Raw genomic sequence first — 21,906 nt, forward strand, 5'->3', positions numbered from 1 at the left:
TGAAGAGATTTAAGCAAGAAAACAGTTTAAAAAAAAGAGACTGCTTTGAAATAGTTTTGTAAAACAACGGGGGAAGTTGTTCAATAAGACAGTTTTGGAAAGAGAGTAGAGTAACAAGCAACAGTCCAAACACAACACCCAAAATAGGTTCACACATAATGAAGGAACGTAAGACCAATGCAGGTTCAGTAGTCACCAACAGGGGTAGTGGGATTTGGGGATACATAGATCACATAAGTAAACACATAGTTGCAGGAGTACTTAAGTATAGAATCAACAATATGCCGAGGATTAAGAGAATATAGAATAAATGTAACTTGAGGATAGCTAACTATTTTTTTGCACAGAGAGGTTCATGCTAGAAATCAAAGCAAACACAAGTAAAGAATGGCCACATTGGGGTATATTAGGAAGGGGAATAACAATTTTATAAACATGATGAGTCTAAGGGAGGGGAGACATTCAGAAGCATGCTGATGAAGTGATGAAGTAAACATATCAATTACAAGTTGAGCCAACAGAACCATAAGTGAAAACATACTAGAAACAAGATGAAATGAAGCAGTAAAAGAAACATATTATTTTGAAACTTGAATTGAAATCAGAACATACCAGTAAAGAAGTAAACACAAAGTGAGGGGGCAAGAGAATAGAGTAATCAGCCTTGGCTTGCAGCCGACTGACTTAGAACAATAGCAAATAACCAGAGAAAATAGAGAGCAGAAAAATGTTTTCTTTTTGTGTGAGAGAGGGTTTTGAACCATTGTGTTCGTGTTTGTAATGAAAAGAGAAGAGGATATATATAATAGTTTGAATGTCAGGTCAATAAGGCAAGAAACAATCATAGAACTACAGAATCAATTAAGAACCGAAAATCAGCCAAGTCTCCCTTAATTAAGGGAATCAATTCAAACGGTAAGAACATGTAGCAAATAAGGAAAGAAATCAATGTGTAACTGGATCATAACATGTAGGGAAATAATTCAAACATAATAGGTACAGAGTAAATAATTAGGGATAAGTTCATAAGGCTCTAATTAAGGAAATAATATAAGAATCAATTAACAGTATAGTCAGCCATGTAATAAGGCAAGAAGTAAACTAAAGGTCGAAAATCAGTAAAGAATCTTACCATAGGGAATCAGTAAAGGGTATCAATCACAGTAAATTAGTGATTCAACTAGAAATAGTCCGTATTAGAGGAAATTACCACAAATTTCTGTCAATAAACAAAGTAAACATAATATAGGCAGGAGAAGCAAAATCAAAAACCCTAATAAGCACACTAGGGTATAAAACCATAGAGACTCAGAACATATGCATGAGAAACAGACATATGCACAAATCAGATGAGCAAATAAGCAAAGACAGTCTCAGAACCCAGGATTAAAACCAAAAATTAGGGTTCTTAGCATGATTAATCAGATAAAAGAGAATAACTTAAATAACCATTTAAACAAAGTAAGAATCATAGAATAATACCAAAAAATCAGAGGGAAAGTCATTTTGAGAAGGGGTTAAGAAACTCTAGTTTGAAGATGAAAAGGTATTTTTGAAAAGTCGGAGAGATTCTTAAGAAAACAGTAAAGACAACTTAGAAAAACTCTTAGATCTGTTACAGATCTAAGAAGCCAAGAGCTAAAATTAGGGTTTCAGAGAGATATAACCCAGATATAGAGAGATTCCGGTTTAGAAGCCATGGATCTAGCCGGAAAATAGAAAAATCTTACTCCACTAGGCCAAGGTGACCGGAGAATAGCATAGAAACCATGGGAGGTGAGTGAACGTCTTCTGGTTCCCTTGAGGGCCTCAAGGTAGCAAGGATCCGACATTTGAGCGGCCATGGAGGCTAGGGGTGGTGGTGGAACCACCATTGATATCGGTGAGACAACGGTCGGCAAATAGGAGCCATGGTTGTGCAGAGAGCTTGAGAGAGAATGAGAGAGTGTAACGGCGGAGTGAAGAGAGGAAATGAGGGTTTTTTTGGGGGGAGGTAGTCTATTAGGTTAAATTAGGAAGGGATTATCTTGGACCGTTGATAAAAATGATCAACAGCCAGGATTTGGACGGAATTGGTTTGGGTAGGATTTAGGTTTTGGGCGGTATTGGGCTATTTTAATTGGGTTTGGGGCTTGTTTGATTTAGGTTTTAATTGAAATAAAAATGGGGCTATTTGTTTAATACCCAATTAATATGAAATGAAATAATTTATAAATTGGCTAATAATTATACAAAAATGAATTTTATGCATATGAAAATAGTTAAAAATGATTACTTAGAATACAAATGATTAATTTCCGGTCAAAAATAGTGTAAACTCATAGTATTGGGTTGTAATTGCAAAGTTATTGCAATTATAGCCAAAAGGTGTCAATTTGACTAATTATGAAATAATTTAGTTTAAATAGGACCATAAATAATAAATTAAATCAAGAGATGCTTTTGAAATCATTTGCAATGCCATTTTGTAATTATTTATTGGGAATAAAATGCTAGATAAAAATATAGAAAAATTATAGAAAAATACCAATTGCTATTAATGCATGATTTTGAAGGTATATATGTAATTTCAAAATATTTCGGGGAAATATTGGGTATCAACAATGGGCAAAGAGCGACACCAACCCTATATCAGGACATTCGCTCCCTCCTTCCGCTATGAAGATGGCCTGTCTAGGCCAAGACCAGGCACTCACAGGAACGATCGAGGTATGGCCTCTTATTATGTGCTGACAATTTTTGCATATCACCTACAGAAGTGGTCTACGCTCTTGAGAAACTCAAAAAAAGTCAAACTACCGCCTAACATGAGGTGGACCCAAACACAAGGAAATCTGACGCACTTTGTGAGTTGCACCAAGAACGTGGACACAAAATAGAAGATTGCATCGCCCTAAGGCTAGAGGTGGCAAACTTGCTGCAGCAAGGATACCTCAAGGAATTGCTCAACAACAAAGGCAAGAACACCTTGGCGAGGGGTCGAGAACGCCCAGGCCCGCCAAAGCCCCCTTCACCGGCTCACATAATCAATATGATTATTGGCGGCAGCGACGACGCCTCTATCAACGACATCAAATTCACTGCCACCTACAAGCTGAAAAGATCGATCACTCACGAATGGTATGATGGACCTAAAAATATTATCATCTTCGATGATTCAGATACAGACGGTTTAACTTTCCCTCATAATAATACACTTGTCATTACTTTACGAATTTTAAATACCGATGTTATGAGATTTATGATAGATGGTGGGGGTGGAATGTGCGTCATCTATCCCCGAGTCCACGCACAAATGAGACTCGAGGACAGGATAGTGCAATGTTGCATCACATTAACCAGTTTTAACAATGCAGTTGAACGAACTTCGGGAGAAATCACACCCTTCGTTCTCGCCGGCGGGGTAACTCTAGAGACGACTTTCCATATCATGGATCAAGATACCGCATACAATACTATCATGGTTCGGCCATGGATACACCCATGAGAGTCATCCCCTCCATTTTATACAAAGTGATCAAATTTCCAACATCTAGGTAGATATTTAGCATACGAGGAGAAAAATGTACATCCCGAGAATTCTACCGAATTGCCATGGACAGCACGACAACTCAACAAAAGAAAGAAAAGGAAAAGGAAGCATAGCAATCAACAGGGTCAAAATCACTTTAAGGCGAAGCCGAGGAAGCCATTATGGACCTAAAAATAGTCGAAGCCACTGAATCAACGATAGAGGACCTCGACCCTGTTGAACTACATAATACCAACCCCAGCAAAAATGCTTACATCGGCTGCAAACTCTAAGAACCATGTAAATTTAGTCAATTCTTAATAACAAATGCAGATTTGTTTGCCTTTAATCATGCAGACATGCCATGTATCCCAGAGAAATCGCCACACACAAGCTGAATGTTGACCCCTTCTACTCCCCGATAAGGCAGGTCTGACGAAAGTTCAAACTCACCATCAATGAGGCCATCAACGAAGAAGTAGAGAAGTTATTGGCGAACAGCTTAATCAGGGAGGTGAAGTACCCCAAATGGATAGCCAATGTGGTGATGGTAAAAAGGAAAAACTGGAAATAGAGGATGTGCGTGGACTTCAAGACCTAAACAAAGCATGCCCAAATGATTCATTCCCACCACAGCACATCGGCCAACTCATCGACGCAATGGCCGGGCACGAGTTGTTAAGTTTTCTGGATGCCTATTCAGGTTACAACCAAATACTCATGGAGGAAGAGGACCAAGAAAATAACTACATTCATCACCCACAGAGGAACACATTGTTATAGGGTCATTCCATTTGGGTTGAAGAGCATAGGGGCCACCTATCAAAAGTTGGTCATAATGATGTTCAAAGATCAACTCAGGAAAACCATGAAGGTGTATATTGACGACATGCTCGTCAAGTTCGTGGTGTCAGAGGATCATATCGACCACCTAAAGGAAGCTTTCGATATACTAAGAACGTACGGAATGAAATTAAACCTTGAGAAATGCACATTTGGCATAGCCTCGGGAAAGTTTTTAGGCTTCTTTGTATCACAGCAAGGGATTGAGGTCAACCTAGATCAAATCAAGTCTATCTACGAGATACCAGAATAATTTACCACTAAAAACAAAGTCCAGAGGCTGACCGGTCAAATTGCCTCCTTATCCAAATTCATTTTGCGGTCGTCTGATAGATGTCACAGGTTTGTTTGGCGTACACAAAAAGAATAATAGCCTCAAGTGGATGACCAAGTATGTACAAGCACTGCAAGAATTGAAGGCTTACTTGTCATCACCACCCTTTCTCTCAAAACATGAACCCGGGGAACGCCTCCTCATCTACCTCACTATCTCGGAAGTAGCAGTAAGTATGGTCTTGGTTCGAGAAAACAAAGGCACATAATCTCCAATTTATTATATCAGTAAAATATTTGTCGACGCTGATACGAGGTACCCTCACCTTGCCTTGGCCCTGGTCGTAGCTTCACAAAAGCTTAGACCTTATTTTTAGCGCCACTATATCTTGGTAGTCACCACTTTTCCTTTAAGAAGCATATTACATAAGCCCGGGCTATCGGGGAGGTTGGCCAAATGGGCCATCGAGTTAAGTGAACACGACATCACTTATTAGCCTTGCAAAATGATAAAGTCGCAAGTACTCACTGACTTCGTCACAGAATTTAGCGCATTATGCCGGAGGCTGAAAAGGAAGCCACTCAAGCTTCTCTTTAGACACAGGTCCTTTGGGTCATGCACACTGATGGTGCATCCAATGCATGCAAGTTCGGGCTAGGACTCGTACTCGAGGTTCCCACCGGTGAGATAATTTTCCAATCCATAAGTTCCCGAACATGAATAATAATGAGATGAGTATGAGTCCGTAATTGCAGGATTAAGACTAGCACTCAAGTACGGAGCAAAGTGATTAAAGCTTCGTTGCGATTCTCAGCTCGTAGTCAGCCAGGTTATTGGGACTTTCCAAATCAAAGAGAAGAGACTGAAGAAATATCAAACCGATATCTACATATTGTTACCCAGCTTCAACGAATACTAGCTCGGCCAAATTCCACGAAATCGGAACGTCGAAGCAAACAGACTCACCAAGTTGGCCGCCACTACCAAAAGTGTAACCCCTGGGAATAAGAGTGTAGTTCACCTCCTCACCTTGTTATTGGACCATATCGAGGTAAAATCCATAAATCTGACTTGGGACTAGCGCAATTGCATTATAAACTATTTGCAGGATAGCAACCTTCCAAATGAAAAGAAGGAAGCTAAAAAGCTGAGAATGCAAGCTGCCAGATATAGCCTCTTTCACAACGACTTGTACAAGAGAACGTATAGCGGTCCCTTGGAAAAATTCTTAGGCCCGAACCAAACCCAACGCATCCTCGAGGAAGTCCATGAAGGTCATTGCGGTAGTCACTCCAGTTATCAAGCACTCATCAGGTGCCTCATATGGGTTGGATATTATTGGCCCATCATGAAAAAGGACGCCCTAGAATATTTGAAGAAATGTGAGCAATGTCAAAAATATGCTCCGGTAATTTTTGCGCCCCCTTTTTTCCCTCCGCGGAGAGAGTGAAGTCTGGGTTTCGATGTTCATGGGGGTAATAACTCATTTTATTTTAGGAATTTGGGTTTTTGAAGAGTCGTCACCTAACAGATTATGGTACGTTAGGGTACCTAGAGCGATTAACTCTTAGACTAGTTTGCATGACCAGAGATTTAGGGTAAGGGCTCGAAATAATCTTGAGGGAAAGGTGTTAGGTATCCCTCGCGGTCCACAACGATGGGTTCCGGCCGAACTTATACGTATATGAATTAGTCCTTTTAACAAATAAATAGTTTAAACACATACTTGCAAATAAAGGCAAGTTTTGGACATTGTATGACTCAAGTAACGAGACAAAAGGAGAAAACAAGTTGCATATATAGAGAAAAAGTAAAGCTTAGACATCGGGAATTGGGAAAGATGTGTCCTAGGTTGGTTAGCCTAAAGGATCACCCCACGCAATGCCCGGTAGTCACTCCTCAATGAGGGGCTACACGTGATATTAGCGCTTAGTCATCATATCCTTACTACCCAATTCCCTCCCCTTGGTCGTAGCCTAAAGCGTTCTAGTAACCTTGAAAATGTCCTATGCGTGCACTACACGTCCCTTCCTTGTGGCCTTGGAGGTATTTAGGACCTCTAATTAGGGTAGTTCTAGAACTTCCTAAGGTTATAAAGGATAAAAGTCTAGGCGTCAATCAAGAACAATTAAGACTACATTTAAAGAGAACAAATTACAGGCTCACAGTCACCTCCACAAATATAACAAGTAAATGCATGTCTTCAAACAACAGTCAGGTATTTAAGAGAAAATCCTAGAACCTGATATCTAGGTGAGCAGGGATTATACAGTATTGAATTACGACAAAGTGACAAAGACCTATTTGTTTGCCTACTGATTTTAGACCTGTTAAATCTGAGCAGTCTCAAATAACAAAGCACAATTTTATAGTTGCACAATTTTAATCGCCCTATTGTATTGCCTAAGCGCATAATAGTGACGTCCTAAAGGCATGATATCTATTAGGAATGCAGTAAAATAGTGATTAATTTTAAACTGACAACTTGAGATCCTATCGACATGCTTTCTAGCGGTACTAATTTAAGGTATTATTTGGAAACTTATTTGGAGAAGTGGACAGATTAATTAAACCAATTCAGAATGACCAAACATGAATTAAGCTGATTTATTTAACTAAACTGATTTTATGTTTTATAGGCATGATTTCTATTAGAGCTGATTTTAATCCCTATAGGTATGATATCTAGTTATTAAAGGCTGACTCTTGAACTTATAGGCATGATTTCTAAGAAGACGAATGTGAATACATGCTATAACGAAAACTGAACTTCAATTACTTTATCTCTATAGGCCTGATATCTAAATATAAAGCTGATTTTAACCGTATAGGCATGATATCTATTATTAAAACCACTTAGATCCTATAGGCATGATTTCTAATATTGTGGCAGTACAACAAACATGGCCAACACATTTGAATTATACTAACCCTATAGGCATGATATCTACCCAATTTACCCAACATATATATAACTACCCACCCTTTTTTTCACTAATCACCCCAATTTTGTTTACAATAATTATTACAAACCAATGAATAAAAATGCATAAATAAACAGGAGTTAATATGTAGGGAGCCTGCAGAATACCCAAATAACTTTCAAGCTTCCAATAGCCTCAAATGCCAAAGTTCCATAGACAATATCATGTCTAGGTATGTTAGAGTTCCCTAAGGACCTCAAGGATCCCGGGTAGTGCTCACACCTAGACCATTTCTTAAACAATAACTGATTTAGGTGCAGTGTGAAAAGGCCGGCTCTGACATGCCAGAGTTCAGAGAGACCTCAAAGGGTCTCACGGGAGTACACATATCAGAGGGGCAGAACCTAGTATTCTAAGAGTAATGTGAGAGTGCATAATGACTTTGAAAGAGTTTGGTAAACAGAGAAAGAAGGTCTTTGTAATAGAAAGAATTTTATGAAAATCAGAACATAGTTAGAGTAGGAATAGTTTGAGAAAACATGAAGAGCATTTTTACAACAATCAGAAAGCTAGTTAGAGAACGCACAGTTTCAGAACAGATCTCACACAAGGGAAAGAAGTAGGGGAACACCTAGAATCCACCTTAGTGATGGCAATCAAATACACAAATTGTAGTTGCAAAGTTAAGTTGAGAACACATAGGTTTAAGATACAAATAGGATCTAATTAGTGAAATAGAACAAACTGGACTAGACAAACACTTCATGAAACATTCAAGGTTTTAGAAATACTAATCATATACAGAACATGCGGGATTTGGTCATGCTGGGTGAAATCATAAGCACACAATGCAGCTTGGGACATGCTAGTAAACCAATTATTTAAAGCAGGATTGACATGCCAAATAGTATAATAGCTATGTGCTTAAACATGCTTTGTGATACAGTAATCTAGGCATGTTGATTGCATATTAAGTAGAATAGCACATAGAACTAGAAATCACAAATTGATGAACTACAGCAACAAAGGGAACACATAGTTTGGAATGTGAATTGAATAATAACATACCAGTTAAGGAGAGTATACAGAATACAGAGTAGAGATGATGCCAGTAGCCATCCTTGGCTTACAACTGGCTGGACTAATAAGAATTGCAAGGAACAGGAGAGAGTAGAGAGCTTTTGAGAGTATAATAGCGTAGATGAACTAGTGTTCGTTGTTCATAAATTAAAATAATAGGGGGTTTATATAGTAATCAAAAGCTTAAAAGATAAGGTAAGAGATCAATGAAGTATCAAATCAGGGAAGTAAAATGTAAATCAACAAGTCTTTCCCTTAATCAAGGGGAAATTTAAGTCAACGATAAAAGCATGTTAAGTATTTAAGGAAAAAAATCAAGTAATGTTTAGTATAGAGTAGGTAATTAGGGGAAAATGAACAAAAGCTTTAATTAAGGAAACAAATCAGTAAGAATTAGCAAAATACAAACAAGGCAAAGGAAAATTAATTAAGGCAAGCAATTCAATCAAATCGAGTAGAGAGGTAAGAATCAAAAGTATAAGGGAAAGTGTTCAAATCAACCAAGAAATAAGGAATTCAGAATAATCAAGGAGAAAGTCATGAAAGAGTCAGCATGTTTAACATATAAAATAAGGTAAAACATGAATAGTCAGGATTTCACATAACTTTAACAAAACAAATAGTTAGAATGACACCGATTCAAGGATAATATTATAGGTCTTAACATGAATAGTCAGGATGAACACAAGCACATAGAATCAGTGAAAGGTCAAACTATGAAATTCAGTAGAAGCATATTAGGGCAAGAAAGTCACGAGAAATCACAAGAACCCAGAGTAAAAACCAGTCGATATACTAGTACTCAAAAACCAAACGAAGAACATCAAAAAGAATTAGGGCTTTTTAGTACAAATGAGCTAAGGTTGTACCAAACTTACAAAATCTGGCAAAATATATGAGAAGAAGAATATTAAACACATAAAGTCATCAAACAATCTATAAAAAGAAATTCCGAAAACCCTAGTTTAGGAAAAAATGAAAATCGCTTGAAAATCATACAATTCTTGTAAAGAATATTAAGGTTATTGTAAAACTCACATGAAACAACCCAAATCATCTTAGATCCGTGCAAATCTAAGAGGTTTAGAAAAGAAATTAGGGTTTCGAAGAGAACCATTTAGAGGTGAAGAAACCTGCTTAGAAAACCATAGATCGTAGTCAATATAGGACGATCTTACTCGGAATCACGCTGAAATGGCCTGAAACAGGCGAGAGAGGAACCATAGATTCAAGCCAACTAGCCCTGGTCCCTTGAGGAACCTGGAGATGGCAAGATTAACGTGACGGAGGCCATTGGAGGCCTGAGTTATGGTGAGAAATCATCGGAGATGGCCATGGACGAGGGTCTGTGAGATTATTAGGGTTAGGTTTTGATAGCGTTTGAGAGCAGAGAGGGGTTTCAGGGCGGCAGGTAGTATGAAATGATAGGGTTTGGGGGTCTTTTGGGTTTATTTTAGGAATGGTGGTTTGTGGCCGTTGATCTTTATGATCAACGACGGAGATTAAAATATTTTGGGGGGCCGGATCGGGTAGAAAGGGTTTGGGCTGGTAATTGGGTTAGGTTGGGGCTGAAATTGAAAATAAAAATAGGCTAGATTTTAAATAGCCACTTTTAATAGTTATATAATCTATAGAAAAATAATAAATGATTTCCAAAATATTTTCATGTTCCAAAATGATTTAAAATAGTTTTTTAACATTTTAAAAATATAAAAGATATTTTTATTCATCAATAATGTAATTATGCATTAGTAGGGCTATAATTGCAAAGATATGCAATTTAGCCTAAAAAATGTAAATGCAATGAAAAAAATGAACTAAAATATTTAAACAATATTTTGGCATAAATAAAGAATTTGGATGACTAAATCACCGCAAAAATAATTTGAAGGATAATTATTGGAAATTTTATAAATAAAAAGGGAAGAAATAAATCAATTTGGAGCTTTTAAAAATTATAGAAAAATTATAAAAATACTTATGCATGCTTATAACTGCATATGTGCTATTTTGAAAGTGTATATATATATATATATATATATATATATATGTTAAAAATTGAGAAAAAATTGGGTATCAACAGTAATTCACCAAGCAGGTGAGCACCTCCACTTCGTCACTTCTCTGTGGCCTTTCATTAAATGGGGAATGGACATCGTAGGACCACTTCCACCAGGACGGGATAACTTAAAATTCCTTTTAGTTAACTAACTATATCGCTAAATGGGTGGAAGTAAGATCATTCGCCTAAGTGCGTGAACAAGAGGTCATCGCCTTCATCTGGAAAAATATCATCTGCCGATTTGGCCTACCCAAAAAGATAAGTTGCGATAACGGGCCCCAGTTCACAAGTAGAAAAACCACCGAGTTCTTCGAAAAATGGCACATTAAGAGGATACTCTCAACTCATTATCACCAGCCAACAACGGGCAAGCAAAATCCTCCAATAAGTCCATACTGTGTTCATGAAAAAGAAACTCGAAGAAGCTAAGGGCTTGTGGATGGAAATTCTCCTAGAAGTATTATAGTAGCATAGAATCACCCTGAAGACGAGCACAGGAGAGACACCTTATTCCCTAGTCTACGGAACAAAAGCAGTTATACCAGTTGAGGCCGGAGAACCCAGCCTGAGATACTCACATAAAAGTGGCACCAGCAATGACGAGAGTAGGAAGCAAGATCTCGACGAGGTCGATGCGCGAAGAGATATGGCATACGTAAGGATGATCACCTAGAAACAACAACAATAGCTTTACTACAACAAAAAGGCAAAGGTTTGATCACTCAAGATCGGGGACTACGTACTTAAAGCCAAAACCAAAGAAAACAAGGATCCACGAGAAGGCAAGTTGGGAACCAACTGGGACGGGCCATACAAACTTATAGGAAAAGCAAGCAAGGGTTCATCCCTCACTTGAGTTTTGTCCAAATAGGGTTTTCCCAAGGAGTTTTTTAAACTGTGCGGTGAGTGGGAGACGTCGAGTTGAAGTATATGAGAGTAGACAAATTTTTCATTGCTCGACTCCTCAAGATTCTCCAAATCGAACAATGAAGGCACTAGATATAATTGGACTATGACTGGAACACCAGCCAACACCCAAAACTTGTAACTTTCTCCAAAAATTGCCCAAGGGCAAAATAATGTAATCTGAGAAACGATGTCAAAGTAATAGAAAAATGAATGGTTAAGTTCGACCAAGCTCGGACAACACCTATCTTCCCTCGGTCATGATTTATGAATGGTTAAGTTTGACCAAGCTCGATCAACACCTATCGCCCCTCGGCCACGACTTAATGAATGGTTAAGTTAGACCAAGCTCGAACAACACCTATCGATCCTCGATCACGACCTAATGAACCGTTACGTTTGACCAAGCTCGAATAACACCTATCAGTCCTCTGCCACAATTCAATAAACGATTAAGTTCGACCAAGCTCGAACAATACCTATTGGCCCCTGGCCTCGACTTAACTTAAAGGAATGTTCGACTAAGTGTTGTTCGATCAAACCGAAAAACACCTATCGACCCTTGGACACATCTCAACTAAGAAACATACCTGACTTGTTTAAAAGGGCCAATGCGGCAAATGGATATTCAGCCCAAAGGCTACGACCACCTAGAGGATAACAACAAAAGGAATAAAGAAGAAAACCATGCAAGTACAAACGTAAAACATGCAAGTACAGAAACAAAATGAAGGAATGAAAAAGATGCATATAAAACAAAAGAAAACATTGATATTTAGATGAAGAGTTTTTAAAAAAAGTGCTTGAAGATGCCAATAAGAAATATACAAGAAGTTAAAACAAAAACTACTGGCCATTACCATGCCAGTCTTTGATGCCATCACCATCCCGTCCTTCGACTCCCTCGCCTTGACCATAAGCGGAGTCATACACAAGCACCGTCCGCGATCCGGTCTACACCCTCTTCCTCATCCTTCTCAGAACCATGTTGGGGCGTAGCAGTATCATAATCACAAGAAAGACGAGCCTTACGAGCTTTGACTCAAACATCCTTGATGGCCGTCTCAAAAATAGAGCCTACTGTATTCAAATCATGGAGCACATCCAACCGGTCTCAAGAGCAGCAACTCGATCATGCAGCTCAGAGTTTTCCTTGTCCATCTCTCGAATCGTCTCCTCAAGGCGGTCCTCTTTAGCCCTAGTTGGGAAGACACTGCCTCCTCGAGCAACTGTTGCTTCTCAGCGACCTCCCCTCTGAGAGTGTCTATTTTGAGCTGACATCCGTCCAACTGGCTTCGCAGTTGAACCAGCTGAGCCTGAAGGTCGTTGCATTGGGCCTCCATGACCTTACTTAGCTTGAGCTCTTCTTCTTTTCTCCTCAACGCTCCCTCGAGGACGATGAACCTCTCCAATGCTGCCATCGGCTCCTCATCTTTCTTCTTTAATTCTTCTCTGAAGGCCGGTACGTCGCCCTCCTCGCGAATCCACCTCCGAAGGTCCTGATACTTTCTACGGTACTCTTCGTACTTACCCTTCAACTTGACATAAATTTCTTTACATCTTTTCTCCCTCCGAGCACTCTTAATTTCTAGAATGACCGTCTGCAAATCAAAGAAAGGCAAAAGTTAGAACTTAAAAGCAAGTTAAGGCAAGAGGAAAAGAATGGACAACAACCATACTTACCCTAAGCGAGACCGGCAATGTTGTTTGATAGGGTATTGTCAGTTATCTCCTTAAGGGTCATACCCTCAGCGTTGGAGCATAGAGGACCGAGAGTGGCGACCACCTCTTCGGTACTTCGTAGCAAATTACGATCCATTGGGACCGTGATGGTCCTAAAGCCTCCTTCCATCCTCACTTCGATTTGAGTGAGCCACTCATCGATCATCCTAAGATCGTCAGGGTCCACGCCGGAACCTGACCCATCGCCCTCATTGATGATGTCCTTTCCTCTCTCCTCGACTACCGAAGAAGCATCCACTGCTAACCTGGAAGATGAATCCTCCTCCTACCCCATAGAAAAGGAGCTGTCATCAAGTGTCCTCTCCATGACCATTTCCTCTTCAGGACACACAAGCATGTCTGCGTTCACCTCTTTCAGTTGTAGGGCCTCGGAGGTCAACCCAACATCGTCTTCGATGTTTATGATCGCCATCTCTTGAAGAGTGAAGTCATCCTCCACTGAATCTACAGCCCTAGGGAACCTTTTCCCCTGCCCGACTTCCACGAGGGGAGATTTCATCATCCTTATCAACAAGTGAAAATAACTGAGGAGCAGATGCAGTAGCAGGGACAGAGGCAGATACTAAAGCTACAACAGCTGGGATGGAGGCAGATGCAGAAGGTGTAGTAGCTGTGATGGGGGCGGAGACAGAGACAGAAGGTGTGTCAGCCCTTCTCCTCCAAAATGTGGGCACTGGTGCCCTATTCCTTCTAGAAGACCCCCTAACTGGACCTGAAGAAGCTTAGGGGTTTTACAATGACGCAAGCCAATATAAAAAAAAAGGTCACAGCCAGAAGAGAAAAATTACCTATCAAAGGGAGGGCCGGTCTGAACTTCTTAAAGAAGCTCGGCTAGTCACGAATCCCCACTATGTGGGGGAAAACCTGCCTAACCTAATTAGCGGTACGTATTTCCAAAAGAGGAGGATGGTTATTGGCTGCAAGGAAAAAATAATTATTCGACCAATTCGAAATAAACAAAGTTCTTCAAAAGGTAAAAACAAAAGAAACTCGAACACTTACGTGTGTTGTTCCAGGCCTCAGGGAAATCGTCAACATTAGCCACAACGGCCTCGGTTTTGGCGTAGAAGTAGTCAAGCCAGAATTGGCGACTACCCTTGTCATCTATCCTCACCACCAAGCATTTTCCTCCATGGTGACGAAGGTTCAACATCGTCCCTTTGTAGAAGCAAAGTGCGAATAGATGCACCAAGTGTCGCACCATCACCTCGACTCTTGCTAGCTCAACAAATTTGGACAGCATCTTGATGACCTTATAAAAATAAGTGGTGAGCTGAGCGGGGCAAATACTGTAATGGCGACAAACCTCCTCCACCAGTGGGAGAAGGGGGAACGAATAGCCACTAGTAAACAGGTAGGCGTAAAGAGAAAAACACCCGGGACGGTGAACGTGCACTTCATCCTCATTAGTTGGGATCAGTTCAACATGGTTGGGGAGGCCAAACTTGGCTTTGAATTCAGCCAATTGCTTAGGCACCATTGATGATTTTTCAAGCACCGTGTCCGATAACCGTTGAAGGTCAAAACTAGCCTTAGGGTTGCGAGGGATGATCTCCTCCACTGAGGGAAGAGATTCATCTTCTGCGATGGCAACAATGTCCTCCCCGTGAGCAGGGAACACAACGGCCAAAGGAATAGCATGAGTCTATTCATCAACATTAAAAGAAAGTTTACACATGGCTATGAAGGAAGATGGGAGTATGAAAGAAAGTCAAAGCTCCGAAGATGAAGAAGATTCACGAGAAGAAATGGGGTTCGTGAGAGCAAAGATAGTATGAAAGGAAGTAAAGTTTGAATAATGAAGAAACAATCCCTATTTATAAAGATTGAGGCACCAAATCCGAAATTGTTCATCATAATTGGCACCAAGTCCGAAAGGTTTCATCAAAATTGGTACCAGAATCAAAACAACAGAACCAATCAAAGGTCACGCATGAATCGATGCAATGCGTCGGGAACTGGCATCATCATGACGCATGTCTTCATGACTTTACTCCTTCTCTTGGACCAGATGGTTCCAACGAATCACCCGAACAATTTAAGGGTTTAAAATATGCAGCCCACAAAGAGCCACATCGCCTGCTCGTCACAACGATCATGATCGTTGTTATCTGTTCAGCGAACTCGACCATAAAGACAGCCATAAACATTATTATCCACTCATTGAATTCACCGACGAAGATGACCTTAACAAGCGGAGGGACTAACTTTATGGGCTAAAAATTATCCTAGTTATATGTGGGCTGAATCAACATTAAGAGAACTTTCCAAGGATGCCACGCGTCATCAATGTGTTTTCAACAAAGGACGAAGATGAGGTCGATGTGATTTTACGAAGGACGAAAATAAGGTTGAGCTGACTCAGTAGAGGGACGAGGACGAGCACTCCTTATAAAAGGGCAGTAACTGCTAGTTTTAGAGAGAAGATATTATTAAAGAATATTCTAAGGGATATTCCTCCCATCCATACTATTAGGGTTTTTGTGGCCCATGTGCCTTTACAAATAGAAAGATATGTAGTTATAGAGAATGACACTCATTGTAAGAACAACATATTGGCATTCTGTGAAGATTCTTGCTTTATTACATACATATAAAATATATCTTTTCTCCAAACCTGTGTCGAACTTCTCTCCTGCGTTCCACGGAGAATCTGAATACTCAAACGCTCATTAATCATTTATCATTGACAGGAAGAGTATCACAGAATTTCACCCCTTTTTCGGTTGCCTCACTTATATATATTTACATAAATGCCATTATGTATTATTTATTACTATTAAATATTATTCTCTTTGTTCTTTGACCATTGATTATTGTCTATTGTTACACATTTATTATTAAGAAAATGGAACTTATGACATTTTGCTACGAAATCAGTTAAACGATCTTTTGGATATTAATATTGGATAAGATTAACTCTATTCTATTAGAAAATCTAATTGTTTAAACCTAGATCTAAATTTTTTATCGAACAGGTATGTCAATAAATTATCATATTGGTAGCTGTAAAGATCGGTAAGGTACATATAAGGCGTAGGAATATTCTTTATGTTGTTAGGACTTTTGGGGAAAATCGTATAAATTTGGCACAACACAAATAATTTCACATGATATTAATAGTATTTTGAGCTGGTTGAACCCAACATTACACATGTGATATCAGTAATTAATAGGCAAATTGCATAAGTTGCCACCTGACCTATGACCCAAATCCTCCTTACACACTTTTTATGGACGATAATAACATTACACACACAACCTTTCTAAAGTGTATCTAGTACACATCATCTCTTTGTTGATCAGATTTTCAAAATATGTGTAATATCATGCACCAATAATATCGTGACACGTGTCAAAACAGAAAAAAAAATACAATAAAATACCTAATTTACACCATAATTAAAATTTCTTCTTTAAAAAAATAAATAAATAAAAAAGATCCCCCTTTCCCGCTTTTAGTAATTCCTCCCTCCTGCCCCAACCTACTTAATCATCTTCTCCACAATCACAACTCTATCATCGACTTTCCACCATTAATGCCATAGTTACTAGCACCGTGTCCCATTTTCTCACTATTGCCAATGGAGCTTGACTCTTAGAGATGAATAAGAGCTAAAGATGTCCATCTTCTTCTACAAAAAAAGTTGTTTTCTTTATTAAAATCACCATTGTCATAACAACACCACTACCGCCATTAATTTTTAGAGCAAAACCCACAAACATTATAGCCCACTTTTTCACACCCATTTAATTAAAAAAAATAAATTTTTAAAGTCAAAGAATGAATCAGCAGACCTGAAAATAAAATTATGGAAACAAATAGAGAAACCAATCATTGATTTCATTAGCAGATTTGAAAAGGTTAAATCTTGAAGGAGATGACTAATAATTTAGAACTTGGATCTAGCTCTACAATTATTGTTGTGTTTTAGAATTTAATCAATGGAGAAGACAAGCGACGATATATGATGCGTAAAATCAATAATAAAATGTGGAACCTATATACATGTAATGTCTAAAATCAATAATAAAGAGTGTCCCACAATATTTTAATTTCAATATATGTGTGTTAGCGTTATACTTATCCTTATTTAATTTTCTTGTGTACCCCAGAACATTTAATAGAATGGGGAAGCCCAATAATTGGCCCAATTATTAACAAGTCCTATCTACTTATAGGTCTATAAATACGATCTTCCCATTGAAGATAAAAAACATCAATATTCACACTCTTCTATATCTTACATCCTTAGCCAAAACATCGTTAAGATGGCGTACTTTAAGCAAGCTTTTCTCTTGACTGCTTTTTTTGTTGCAATTAAAGGGTCAAAACTTTACCACTATTCTCTCCTTTTATACTTTCTCCGTCTCAAATTATCCGTCATGTTTATCTTTTACACGTCCCTTAAAAAATATTAAATCGAAAAGGTTTACTATTTTATCCTTATTTATGTCATAAGATATAATCTTTATTCTTTTAATATTTACTCATAATTGAGGTATTTGTAGTCTTCAATAACAATTAATATTAAGGGTAGAATAGAAAAAAGATAATTAATTTAGTCTTGAACTTCTAATATGACAAATAATTTGAGACAACTATTTTTAAAAACCACGACAAATAATTGAAGACGGAGTGATAATAATTATACATATATGGAAATTATTGTGTAAGTTTCTGCGTATATTATTGAAGAATTAACTTACATAGCTGATCATCCAACCACAGAAACTAAACATAGCCGGTTGATGTATAATATACTTCCCCCGTTTAAAAAAGATTGGCATTATTTTCTTATTAGTCTGTTTCAAAAAGACTGAGACCTTTCAATATTTCCTTAATATGAAGCATTTATAGTCACACAAATATTATGGCAGGTTTAAGACCACAAGTTTCAAAAATTTTATAGCCACACAAATGTTATGGCTTATTTAAGACCACATATCTCAAAAGCCTTCCTTTTTAATTAAAGTTTGTGTGAAGCCTTCTCAAAAGGTATGTATTATTCATGTACAGTCAAACATCTCTATAACAACCTCATTTATTCCGGATTTGTTTGGATGTTATAGCGAACTGGTGTTATAGAGAACATATATTATAACATAGTATGAAAATTGATTCCAACTTGGTTTTTATAGTGAATGGCTATTATACAGCGATACTATTATAGAGAGGACTGACTGTATAATATAACTAGTATATAAATCTATGTATACTGAATAAGAAAAGTAAACAGTGAATCCGACTGACCGAAGATCACATTATTATTCCTAATCTTTGTTATGTTTTCAACAATGTGCAGTTAATCTCTCCGGGTCTCCTAAGATGCAAGTGATGGCTTTACGACACTTACCCGAAGATGTTGCAGTGATGAAAGATAAATTACTTCCATTAGGTGATATAATAACTTGCTTGAAATATTGCAACGTCGAAAGCGATTGTAGTGATGGTTGGCTTTGTTACAATTGTGTTCCATCTGCATTTGAGGGATGGAGATCTCAATGTGACAAGGATCTCAATGTGACAAGCTTACTGCTACCGGTGAAGGTTATTTTGGAACTATACGTCGCGCTAAGCACAGCAAAATATAAATTATATTGCTGCAATATATGAACTATTTATAAATGCTTGATTTTGGTGTTATCGTCTTCTTAAGCCGAGGGTTTATCAGAAACTACCTCTCTATTTCTCTGGAGTAGGGATAAAGTCTGGGTATACACTACCCATCCTATACCCCACTTGTGAGTTTGTTGTTATTGTTGTTGATCTTCGTATTATATTCAAGCATTTTAAATAATATAATGTTGTGTTTCCTACTTGTCCAAGTTTGTGTAAGAAAAAGAATATGTAACCAAGTATCTTGTTGTTCATATTATATACAGTTCATTATGAATTATATCTCCTCTATTTTTTCTTTTTGTCACAACCCTTTTTACCCCCGAAAGAATATGTATGTGGATTGTGGGTTAAAGAGTTTTTCCAATTAAAGTGACAATTTTAAAATAGAGATTATTTTGTTATTCAGAGTCGCCACTTGAAATTGATTTTTTGGTGTTCCAATTACCTTTTATTTGAATCCCTTGTCAAAGAAAGGTTTGACTCATTTATTATTATTCTGCAAAAATAAAGTCTGGATAAGAAATTATGTTGACCGGGAAGAAGGTATAAAGCATTCCCCGAGTCTTGTGGTTCTTTCACGGTCACTTTATTGACTTAAACTTGGCTTAATATTGGATAAACTGTATTTTATTGAATTTCCATGTTTTACCTATCTGCTTTTAATGCTTGATTTATTAGAATTAATAAAGAATGAATTAAGTAATAAGATCTCGTAACCACACTACGCAAGCGAATACGTGATCGAGACGAAATTTATTAACATTGTCGTAACCGAGCTACGCGAACGAATCCGCAGTCATGACAATAATTACTTGTACGCTGTAACTTTTGAGAAAATTAATACATTTGAGAAAAAATAATTTTTAAAATTTATTAAAAGTTACTATCGCGCTGCGCAAGCGAATTCGCGATTATGGGAAATAATTAAAATATAAATTGACTAAAACTATTGGCCAAAGTATGAGATTATTCAATTAATTTATTGAATGTAAAACATCACGCTACGCAAGCGATTCCGTGAAGTTAAAGTGCGCCTACTATTTGCCTAGCGTTTAAATTTACAAAAAAGTGCTTAAACTTATTTTTTAATTACTTATTCGACAAAAAAACAAATATGATATTATTAAAATTATTCTTTAACTAATGCAAGACATTAAATCCGGATAAGCTTATGTTAAACTTTATGGTATTAGGCCACTTAATTTATTTAACAGAAGACAAATTATTGATTTAAGGGAAAAGCTCAGCTATTTTCTATTGTCCTTGGGCCTATAGATGTTAGCTTATTTGGCCCATGTTACTTAAGAGCCTCAATGACAAAGACAACACAAAGTGACAAGAATTCTTCTAAGCCCAAATTACTTCTCACGTTAATGTCCAAACTAAAAAGAGTAATTTTCGCAAAAGAAGCTTACATGCAAATTATTATCTTTTCTTTTCTTAATAAACTATTTCTTAAGGGCTAACTAATATTTCTACTCATCTACACCAATATGGTACTAATCAGACTACAAACCTATTAGCACCATAAAAACCTTAAGCATTTGAATCCACTCTCATAATTACAACAACAACTAAATATAAAAACTGCAAAAAACAATAATAATTTAATGACTATGAGATTGAAGGACTCAAACTAGGACTTAGGCTTAGGAGGTGCATCTCCCATGGGTAGCATTTGAATGACTGTGAGATTGAAGGACTCAAACTAGGAATGGCATCTCCTACGATTAATGACTCATCTTAGGAAGTGCGTCTCCTATTAGAATGAACATGGTTGACTCAAGATAGGAAGTGCGTCTTCTACGAGTGAGGTTGAAGGACTCGTACTAGGAAGTGCGTCTCCTAAGAATAACGTAATATATTAGAAAGTGCATCTCCTATTGGAATGACTCAAGCTAGGAAGTGTGTCTCCTATGAGTGAAGTTGAAAGACTTGGACTAGGAAGTTCATCTCCTAGGATTAAGGTTGAAAGTTTCGGACTAGGAAGCGCGTCTCCTAGAATTAATGGCTCATATTAGGAAGTGTGTATCCTATTGGAATGGCTCAAATTAGGAAGTGTGTCTCCTACGAATGAGGTTGAAATGGAAGGACTAGGAAGTGCGTCTCCTAAGATTAATAGTTCATATTAGGAAGTGTGTCTCCTATTGGAATGGCTCAAACTAGGAAGTGTGTCTCCTAAGAATGAGGTTGAAAGGTTTTGACAAGGAAGTGCATCTCCTAGTATTAATGGTTCATATTAGGAAATGTGTCTCCTATTGGAATGGCTCAAACTTGGAAGTGTGTCTCCTACGAATGAGGTTGAAAGGTTGGGACTATGAAGTGCGTTTCCTGGGATAAATGGTTCATATTAGGAAGTGTGTCTCTTATTGGAATGGCTCAAACTAGGAAGTGCGTCTCCTAAAAATATGGTCGAAAGGTTTGGACTAGGAAATGCGTCTCCTAGGATTAATAATTCAGATTAGAAAGTGTGTCTCCTATTGGAATGGCTCAAACTAGGAAGTGCATCTCCTACGATTGAAGTTGAAAGACTTAGACTAGGAAGTGCGTCTCCTAGGATTTGTGGTTTAGATTAGTGTCTCATATTGGAATGGATCAAACTAGGAAGTGCGTCTCCTATGAGTGAGATTGAAAGGTTTGGACTAGGAAGTGCATATCCTAGTATTAATGGTTATGATTAGGAAGTGCATCTCCTATTGGAATGGCTCAAACTAGGAAGTGCATCTCCTGCGAGTGAGGTTGAAAAGCTTAGACTAGGAAGTGCATCTCCTAGGATTGATAGTTCAGAGTAGGAAGTGTGTTTCCATTGGAATAACTCAAACTAGAAAGTGCGTCTCCTACGAATGAGGTTGAAAGTCTTGGACTATGATGTGCATCTCCTAGGATTATGGTTTAGAGTAGGAAGTGCGTCTCCTATGAGTGAGGTTGAAAGGCTTGGAC

The 21,906-nt window shown here is 37.9% G+C and overlaps 1 long non-coding RNA gene across 1 annotated transcript; it reads left to right on the plus strand.

Annotated features, from left to right (window-relative positions):
* The first annotated feature begins 17,581 nt into the window (after positions 1–17,581).
* Positions 17,582–19,236, plus strand: LOC142175449 (uncharacterized). The gene is made up of 2 exons (XR_012704508.1): positions 17,582–17,671; positions 18,650–19,236. It is a non-coding gene; the product is annotated as an uncharacterized LOC142175449 (long non-coding RNA).
* The last annotated feature ends 2,670 nt before the right edge of the window (positions 19,237–21,906 follow it).

Source organism: Nicotiana tabacum, chromosome 21, assembly GCF_000715075.1.
Source record: "Nicotiana tabacum cultivar K326 chromosome 21, ASM71507v2, whole genome shotgun sequence".
Lineage (NCBI taxonomy): Eukaryota > Viridiplantae > Streptophyta > Magnoliopsida > Solanales > Solanaceae > Nicotiana > Nicotiana tabacum.